Here is a 9,739-nt window from a genome sequence, read left to right as displayed (position 1 = left end):
GAAGCTCAGTCAGGACAAATGGAGAGATATGGGACTGAATAAATATATGGTGAATACATCTCATCCTTTTTTTTTTTTTTTTTTGTCTCTTTTAGAACAGAAAACTATAAATGCATATCAGTATTTTTATTTCAGATTGAAAAGGGTAAAAATAAAAATGGCATGCATTGCATTACTGCTGAAGTAGATGCTAATTTGAATCACTACATGGTTAACACTGTTGTTGACCAATTTAGGAGGGGAAAATCATATTAAATAATGAAGGTTAGCTATAAAACTGATAAACATAGATTCTTATCCTCATAAAGCACTGCTGGCACAAAGCAGTATGAAAGAAAATGTACCCAGAGGTGAAAGTAGCACCTCCCACCACTGGTCGTCATTACTCCCACGGACTCACGTCAGTTTGGCATTAAAACACCATTACTTAGAGCTGACACCATGTATATTGGGGTCTAGGAGGAAGGACTCTTAGAAGAAGTGTGCAACACTATTTCTCTCTGAGAGGTGCTTTGTCTTGTCCTATGCTTACATAACATTTAGTATTATGAAATACTGAATAGTGAGCGGGTCCTCTGCCTGTCACCACAACAGGGTGAATAATAGTAGTAATAACAGCAATAAATGTATAAAAACTATTCTAAATATTTCTATTGTTTATTACCGAAACATAATCGACCCTTCACATATATTTCCAGGTCCTTCTGCTACCCCAAGAATGTCAGAAAGTACCTTTTGTCTTTTCAGGGGTTTATTACTGAACACATCACAGCACCAACGGCCTTTGTGCTTGACCTTTCTTACAAGTCGAGAGGCAGACTGCTCTCTGTTGAGCAGCAGCAACTCATTTGCTCATCAAAATGAGGTTAACTGAGCAAATAACTCTTTTTGGGGGGAGGGCAGGGAGGGTGTGCATTATTTCTGATACAAGGAGTATCAGAAATAACACCTTTACACCAGCAGGAGTTTGTAGAGTTCATTTCTGTGAAATACACTATGGAAACAGTTTCAGATGTGAGACATTTATATATTATTCTTCATTACCACATATACTGGCAGAGCTTTCTGGTAAAAGGTCACTGCCTCAGTGCTCATGTTTCTGTACAATAGTCAATTCAGTAAAAATGAAACCAATGTCCAAATATGGCAATGCAGCCTGATGCTTTGACATCTGTAGAATACAGTCAGGCAGTTCTCTGAGAAGACTTTATTAAATATTCCTTAGTGATATATATACATAGGTTGTTCTGAAAGTAATGCCTTCCAATTACTTCCATTGAGACTACAACAGCTGCAAAGAGAACAATGTGATAGAGCAAATTCTCAGCTACAAAACACTGTTTTTCAACAGTCACCATTAGCTATGCATTTTTGCCAGCCATGAACAAGAGCCTGCATGTTGCATTCCTAAAAATCTTTGCCAGTGGAGTCGACCCATTATCACCACTGCTGAAACACACTGCTCTCACTGTGCTCACATCAAGTGTTTCATATCCATAAATGTTCAGCAAGTGTCAGTGAAGGTCAGTGGGTGCCATTTTTTTCTGCACGAGGGTTCCACACCTTTTCCTCATACACACTTCCATGTCAGACACCATTTTGTCAGAGTGCCCCTATGCTGCCTTCTGTCACACGACAATAAAATCTAATAGTATATGGATAGGGAAGCTTCAGCCTTTACTGCCATACCACCAACACCTGCCTCTGGCATCATGGGCCAACATAATAAAATAGGAGCGGCCTTCATATTTGAGCATGAGTTTACAAGCTTATATAAGGGCTGGGGACAATTTTGACTCCTATGCTTACATATCTCAGGCATTATTTCCTCCCCACAATGGTTTGTACCACTTCAAAGAACCCAGCTTGTGAAAGGGAACCTTTGCTCCCGGCCCCATGGCCTAACCTAACCAGTGGTACTCTGTGGTAACAGACTAAGACAAAAGATTGCCTTTTATATCTGTTATCCAGCCAAAATCAGCCTTTAGTTCCAGAAGGCGTTATTTTCTTCATCAGCTTTGTATAGCAGCAGCTGAAGTAGCAGGATTAAAACCAAAACACTTTAATACCACCAAACTAATGCTGCCATCAGAAACTAGACCTCATGCCTGCTTGCTAGTTTATACGTTATACGGATATATCTCCTGGTAGGCCATCAGTTGCAATGCCCGAATAAGACTCCTTTAAAACTAAAAAAAATGGCTGAGATACACGTTTTCCTTTTAGTACGTCAGACCTTCAGCTCTGAAGACAGAATTCAGAACAGAACGTTCCTTCAGCAGAAATTCTCACATAAGCAGTGAACTCAGTTACCATAACTGTCAAGGAGGGAGGCTGCTCCTCAGCAAACCGGCCGCTGGCTGGCTCCCTTGGCACCAGGCCGGCTGCCAGCTCTCCGCCCCGGGGAAAGCCCCGCTCCCGGCACCGCGAGGTTTACCCTCTCGGCAGCGCCCCCCGGGTACGTCCGCTTCACCTCAGGGATTCCTTCTGGCGGCGCCCGCCCACACCCGGCTCCCGTCCCGGAGCGCCGAGGCCCGGGCCGGCCGCAGCGGGCGCTCGATGGCTCCGGCCCCGATTGCACAGCCCTGAGCAGCGGCAACTCCCTCTCGCGCCGGCGGGCGGCAGCGGCTCGGGCGCAGGCCCCCACGCCCCCCCCCCAACCCCCCCGCCGGAGGAGGGCGGGCGGAGCCGAGCCCCGCAGCGCCCCGCAGAGCGGCGCGGGAGGCTCGCGGCCGGCCCTTACCGCCAGGTACTGCGGGAGAGGGGCGGTGGTCCTACCCGGCCGGGCGGGCACGGGGTGGAGAGCGGGGCTCTGGTAGCGCGGGTGGGTCTGTCGCGTCTCCCTGCTCTGTCACTCTCCGTCCCTGGGCGCGGGGAGGAAAAGAGGGAAGAAGCAGCCCTCTGGCGACCCTTCCCGCGAGGAACGGGGGCGTGAGGGCTCTGCGCGCGCTGTCTCCTTCCGCTGAGGAGTGAGGAAGGAGCCCGGGGGGCCTCGGCAGCTGCCTGCAGCGCGGGCGTGAAGGCCCCGTGAGGGCGTGGAGCTGCCGGGTGACCCTAAAAGACAGGGGTGCCAGCAGACCCCGTGGGGCGGGAGAAGACGTCCGGAGAGGTGCTCGGAGCTGCCGCCAGGGGCTGAAGGAGGCTGGGCGAGGGGATGGGGCTCGGCGGGAGGAAACGCCGAGGGGAGCCGGGAGCTCGCTGAGGGGCCGCTGGGGGTCTGCGTGTGGAAAGCGCTCTGTTGCCGCGCGGCCGTCCACACTGACCAGCGAGTCAGTCGAGCGGGTTCGAAAACCGATCCCCGCGGTGACCGGTTGGCTTCCGGGCTCCCTGTAAGCGGCTCGGGGCGTCCGTCAGGCGGCGCTGGGGCTGCCAGTGCAACGGGCGCGGGGCGCCGAGGGGAACTGAGCCCGGGCGGGGCCTCCTCGGGGAGCCGGGAGGCAGAGCAGGGAGGGAAGGTAAGATCCTCGGTGGCAGCAGAAGCAGCAGGAAGGCAGTCCATTCCTCACTGCCCGAGTGTCAGGGCCGAAGTTGAAGGGTAAGGCTGGTGATGTGACTGGTGTGGGTCGGTAGAGATCTTGAGACTGCAGGGACCGATTTGGCATTCCCTTGCAGTGAGTATGCATGGTCTGATGGGCTAATTTTATTTTTAACAGATCCTTTTAACTGACAGTTTTCTGGGGAGAGAGTGGTAGTATTGGAGACTCCGGTGTCAGTGTGCACAAACATGGTGGCTGGCACTTGCGTTTTGAAGTCCTGGCTGCTCAGATAGGACAGCAGTGCTCAGCGTAATGGGTAAAGCTCTGCCCAGGGAAATAAAACCTGAAGAGGTGCACGAGTGCTGGCGTTTTGGAATGGGGGGGGGGGGGAGAGACTGCTGGTATCTTAGGTTAAAATGTGGGTAAAGCTTATTGAGATAAGGGGAGAGAGTAATGGGACAGAAGAAAGGCACAGAAAGATGAGTTCGGCTTTGGGCTTCTATACTTGGATATTTTTCAGAAGTTTTGATTCACAGTTTGTTATGTCTGTTTAAGTTTGGGCTAATTTTTATAGAAGTAAATGTGAGTAGCTGTTGCTGTGACTTCTATTCAACTTTTATTTTAATCTTATTTGCCAGAAATATTCAATCAGGCTGCACTGTGTGTCTTGGTGTTTTGCTGTATAGTATGTTCCCGCATGGTATGTAATGTTCTCAACTCATGTATGAAATAACAACTGTGACATGGGATAGATGACTTCTGGCTGTGTACTGAAGGATGTTTGGTGTTTTTTGTTTTTTTTTTTTCCTCCCCTTTTCCCACTGGTTTTGATACAATGGAAAGGAGGAGGGGAAGCCAGTTTAACATTACACTGATTCTGGTGATAAATAGAAAACTTGCTCTTGAACACAGGATTGGTTTCATTGCTGGTGAAACACCTGAGTTACTGACTCGTTCATTGCACTGTACTGAACATGCCAAAAACTTTGTTAGCCAGTGCAGGATGATCATCTCTTAAAAAAGCAGAACGTGCTGATGGAGTGGCTGGTTAGCAACACCTCACAGGAGTGTTTTCAGAGTGTGGGATGTTTGTTCTATTTGGTTTGTAAGGGAGCAGAACTTTAAAAAGGCGTGAAGGATATCTGTACTGCAAGCCAAAATGTATGAAATCTCTGTACAGTTAACGCTTCTTTTTTTCTGAGCTGTTTTGGAGTGTTCCTTGAGGAAGAGATGTTTATAATACCTGGAGAATGAACCATTGCAGTCATCTCTGTCTGATTTATGCCCTGAGAGTGGGTTCTATCTGCCAAACAAGTCTCCAGCAGAGTCTGTAACTGTGAAGGCTTCTGCTGCTAAATTTCTGTGCTGGTGCACTTTAATGCAGTTAAAGGCTGGCTGTAGCAATAAATAACCCAGTACTGCCATAGCCGTCATGATTTTAGGGGAAAACAAATATACTTCTTCTAAGATTTCAGGACATGTTCAGCAAAACTACACTGGGTTCAGCGTTTATGTTACGGGAAAATGGGTGGCTAAAATCAGCCTGCACCTACTATAATTCAATTTAATATTTTAACAAAGAATTCAGTTTCACCCGACTTCCCTTGTTGTGACAGAAAAACACATTGGCACATTCAGTTTGATGTATCTTGTCTGTATTAGATAAAACAATATCATCTACAGCATTGTCAAGAATAAAGCGATGCTCAGACGTATTGAAATGATGTTTAGGATTTAGGTCAGTGTTTATACTTTTCTGGTGTTTATGCGCTTGCTTTGCTACCCCGTCAGTTTTCAAACCTGCAGATAAGCCCTTGAAATTTGCAAGGTTGTGTGTTAATAAAGTAATGTTCTCAGGTCCTTGTAGTGGAGCTTAATTTCTCTTTTGATGTAAGCTTTCAGAAATGAACTGCACTAGTTGTGGGTGCTGGGGATGAGTGGGCTGGTAGCACTGGCAGTGGGGTTCAGGAAGTGGCTGGTTTACGTTGCTCTTTGTTTCCTGGAACAGTTCATGTTAAGTGGAGATAGAGGTTAAAGTGATTATAACAAACATGGAAGTAAATTATAAGTACTTTTTAACATGGCAAATGAATGTTTTCCAATACCTGTGTTCTAAAAAATGTCTCAAATACTTTGCGTTACTGAAGCAGTAATTGTATTTCCAGGCACATTTTTCAGGGCATGTTTTTACTCCAGTCACATCAAGCGCTGTCCTCAAAACATCACAGAAATTATTCAGCATTCCCAGAAGACATTGTCTTGTCATTTCTTTCACACTTCAGCAAATGTATACTGTGTTGTAATTCTTATCAATGCCACTGTTATGTATGAAGGTTGTGGGTGGTCACATTCTTTGTGTGGATATTTTTTAGAACAGCACGCCCCAAAGATTATGCTAGATTTTCTTTAGGTTTTTATTGCATTTAAGCTTTATTGCTTTTTCACATAGTGGGTGACTTTTCTGAAATTTGGAAATCAAGAACATTAGATAAGCATTTTGCTAAGTCTGACTAGAAAACCAGTAGTTTTGAACAGTTCCTATGGCAGTAAACATGTACTTTGTATGAGCATTTTTGTTCACAAGACGTCAAAACAAGACCTTTTTGTTTTGCAACATGAATGGAAGTGATATTTGTTCATTAGCACAGTATCAAATGTAATGTGAAAATGACAAAACCTACTTGGAATCTGCAATATAGGAAGATGCACTTGAATGACAACTTGAGTAAGTACTTGTGTAATGCTGCCAAATATTCATTGATAGAAGAGAGACATCATTTTCCTGGGGCAAAATGCTTCTTCCAGAACACGGTTAACCAGCGAGCCTGAAAGAGAGACATCTTGTTTCAACATCTCTGATTTCAGAATCATGTTTCTAAGCTGAATCATTACATACAGAAGTACAATATGACTGGAGGTTTTCCCAGTCTGAAATTTTCATCAGTAATTAGAGCAAATGGATGGTTGTGTAATGATCTGTTATTTTTCATTGTTGTTAGTCCAACTCACTGTTAAGATTCTTCATTGCTTTTTGTAATTTTGGATAAGCATGTGATACAAATGCATACATATTTTTATTTAAGAAGAAGATAACTTCATTTGTGACTGGAATTGAATCCCTTCATAACACAGAATAGGCGTGATAACGTACAGGTACTCAGCTGTGAGATTTAATTTCTGGTGCATGCTTTCCACATGGTAGTACGCTTAAAAATAGATATTAGTATTTACAGTTCTGCCAGATAGAAAAGTCTTAGAATCTTGGATCTCCTCCTTTATGATCTGGTTTTCTGTGTGCTCTGGGGTGTGCTAATTTTATGTCTTGTGGCCTTCCCTTGTAAATTGCTTTTTGACATCACATTTAGTCGCATCTTCTGTAAGCTTGGCTACAGATTTCCAGCTGCTGACCAATATAACCTCACATTGCAAAACATCTTGCAAAGAATGCAAGAATGCTGTATACTTCTGGCAAGTTACTCATTTTGGATGGGAAGCTATCAGATCTACTTGAAGCCAGGGAGTAATTTTGTCCACGTTGATTAATGACTGGTTAATTCAAGCACATGTTCGTATACTTTTATAGATGAGGCTCTCGTTTCATAGCACTTAACAGTTCTCCTTTCCAAAGGCTAATCCATTCATTATACCAATGCTTTTGATGCTGAAATGCCCTAAAATTATTGGTATGTTTTCTTTGATATTGTACGAAAGTAAGCAGCGAAAGGCCACGTGAAATTCCCAGCTTCTGCTGAATGAGAGGACAAGAATGATTAGCACTGCAGTACATAAGATGTGTGGGGAGAGGTAAATGTATGCTAGGGCACAGCAGGTACTGCCATTGCTTCACATGGCTCTGGAGAGCAAAAAAAAAATTGCTTCTGTGTGTAGAGAAGAGACTCAGGTTGGCTTAATGCAAAGGATGATACCACACAAAACACGTGGGGGTACTAAGGTATTTATGTTGGAGCTGATTTAGCTTTTCATTCTCTGAGAGGCAGACATTGTTTCTGTATGTTTGTTGGTAACAGTTTGTAGAAGTAACTAAGCAAACAAAGACTGCTTTGTCTTTTGAGTAATAATAAGTATCTTTACGTAGCATTTGAATACTTCCACCTCTGTAGTATGTTGAGTGCTTGAAGTCCAAACTGATTTGAGCTGGGATTTTAGTTTCTGGCCCTGAAATAATCAGATTTTATTTTTTATCAAGCTATTGTAATTGTATCACTGTTACTTATTTAGATTAGATTATTTATGTATGTACGATAACTCCTAGCTAAGGTATAGCTGAAGATAACTCCACCGGATCCCCTATTTGAAGTTACTATAAGATTTTTCCTGCACTTTGTTGCTTTCTTGAGATTTCTATCCCTGCTTATGTTTGACTCCTAGCATAAAAAATACACTCTAACTGCTGGACTTTCACTATGGGCTGTTTTTCACTAAAAATAGCTGAGTTCGGCAAGTGTTTGCTGTCTGGGCCAAAACCCACCTTAAAAAATAAACATCCTTTTAAGTTTCCAGAGCCAGGCAAAAATTCTGTTTGTTTTGAAGACACTCTAAGCAGGTATGTGAAAGTAGTTAAAATAAGCCTAAGCATTGATTGTCTTGTCATGTGCTTGGCTCAGATGCATGGGTAATGATCATCCCATTAAACTTTTAAAACAGCGCTGCAGGAGTAAAATTGATCCGAGCTGGTAATGACTGTAACTAAACGTGTCGGGCTGGAAGACTCTCTCTTAAACATACCAGTTCACTTGTGAGATAGGTGACAACAAAGCCTGCTTTATGAGGCGGAAAAAAAAGGTACATGAAGTCAGTTAAAAGACTACTTGCCTCGCAACAAAGGACAACTTGAAGCTAATGTCTGTGCTTCAGTTCTGTTTTTCAGCAGTATGATGAAAATGACATTGATTGTATAGTCAGCCCACTGGCAGCTGTTATATATACTGGTAATTGTTACTTTTCAGTTTTTACTATTACGCATTATTTATTTTTACACATTAGTGATAGTAATCAACAGTGGTCGTTCCTTAGAAGAACTGTGTCTTTCTTACTTCTCTGCTAGACTAATGTTTGGAAGAAGTGTGAATCCACAGGTTTACGATCTTTGTTTTATATCAGATTTAAGGCATAATTGTAACACTTTTGAAACGAGAAAAATATAATTAGAAAGATGAGCTATACAGCCTTTTCCTTTCTTCACTGTGTTGTAGATGTAAAGGACTTCTGTGTATATCCTCATTCAGGTGTTGTTTGCTGATAGCTCAAGATAATCTGATTCTGTTGGTACATGTTTCATTCAATGAAATTTCATTTTTATTTTTCCACGTTTCTCTTTCAGATCAAGAAGGATCAAAATGAAAGCACTAGGGGGAAGGGAGAGTGTCAGGGGACTATCAAATAGCTCAACATTTTAAAACATGGGTTTCATCTAAATGCCAGTGCTGCTTTGCATTCTTAGATTGTACATGCTTTGATTCAGTAGTGTGAGAGGATGTTCCAGACAATAATACGAGCACTGGCTGGTGTAATACTCTGTTGTGTTGGACTGGCCCACCACACGGCAATGCACTGCTGCTAATTAAAACAGAGTTGCACCTGTGTCAGGGCTGCAAATGTTTAGATTTGATGTTTCTTTCTCTGCATAGAAATTGCCTAGTAACGTCTTCTATGCATAACAAGGATATATTTAATATTAATTAATCCCAGCTCTTCTCCATATTCTGTGCTTGTATTCTGTTTTGCATAGTCCTATATGCATCGTGCCTTCTGTGTTCTCCAGTGTGACAACAAAATCAATGTGTAGTAGTAAATGTTGAATCCCTGCATTCTCATCTTTCTTCTCAGAAGGTTGTATGCCTGTGCTCTTTACTTGTTACTACTTCTGAATCTGGTGTGCAGGTTTACAACGCTCTGAGCGTGGGTTTGGCGACATGTATTTTTGAAGAGGGTAGGGAATATAGTGTCTTAGGCTTAGCTTTTTGGAACCAAAGTTTTCATGTTGGTCAGCGGTGGGAGGATCAGGTCTGCGAGTGTTTGCTACACTGTTCTCAGTTCCTGAAAAACTAAATCTTCCATAATTAACAATCAACTTCTGTAATTCAGAAATGCTGCAGTCTTTCCTTTCAGAAATGCTAGCTATGTTAGTAGGCATTCATTACAAAGACCAGCAACTACACTACGGTATTTTTCTTTTTTAATTATTTACACAAATACTAACAAAAAATCCAGAGTAACTTCAGTGGAACAATATAAGCTTTGAC

At 43.1% G+C, this 9,739-nt stretch overlaps 1 protein-coding gene across 13 annotated transcripts in view; it reads left to right on the top strand.

Annotated features, from left to right (window-relative positions):
- The first annotated feature begins 2,670 nt into the window (after positions 1–2,670).
- The window catches only part of HEATR5A (HEAT repeat containing 5A), a 60,692-nt gene continuing 53,623 nt past the window's right edge, over positions 2,671–9,739 (top strand). For 5 of the 13 annotated variants that reach the window (XM_040702164.2, XM_046942481.1, XM_015287627.4 and 2 more), the window contains exon 1: positions 2,671–2,749. The gene's annotated coding sequence lies outside the window, so the exon portion shown is untranslated. Of the gene's footprint in view, positions 3,110–3,395; positions 8,426–9,739 lie in introns of those variants that run through there. The other 8 variants (XM_046942479.1, XM_015287626.4, XM_046942478.1 and 5 more) reach the window with 4 other exon arrangements.

Source organism: Gallus gallus, chromosome 5 (assembly GCF_016699485.2).
Source record: "Gallus gallus isolate bGalGal1 chromosome 5, bGalGal1.mat.broiler.GRCg7b, whole genome shotgun sequence".
In the NCBI taxonomy this organism is placed as follows: Eukaryota; Metazoa; Chordata; class Aves; order Galliformes; family Phasianidae; genus Gallus; species Gallus gallus.
The sequence above is the reverse complement of the archived record's forward strand: the minus strand, read 5'-3'. Positions and strand labels throughout refer to the sequence as shown.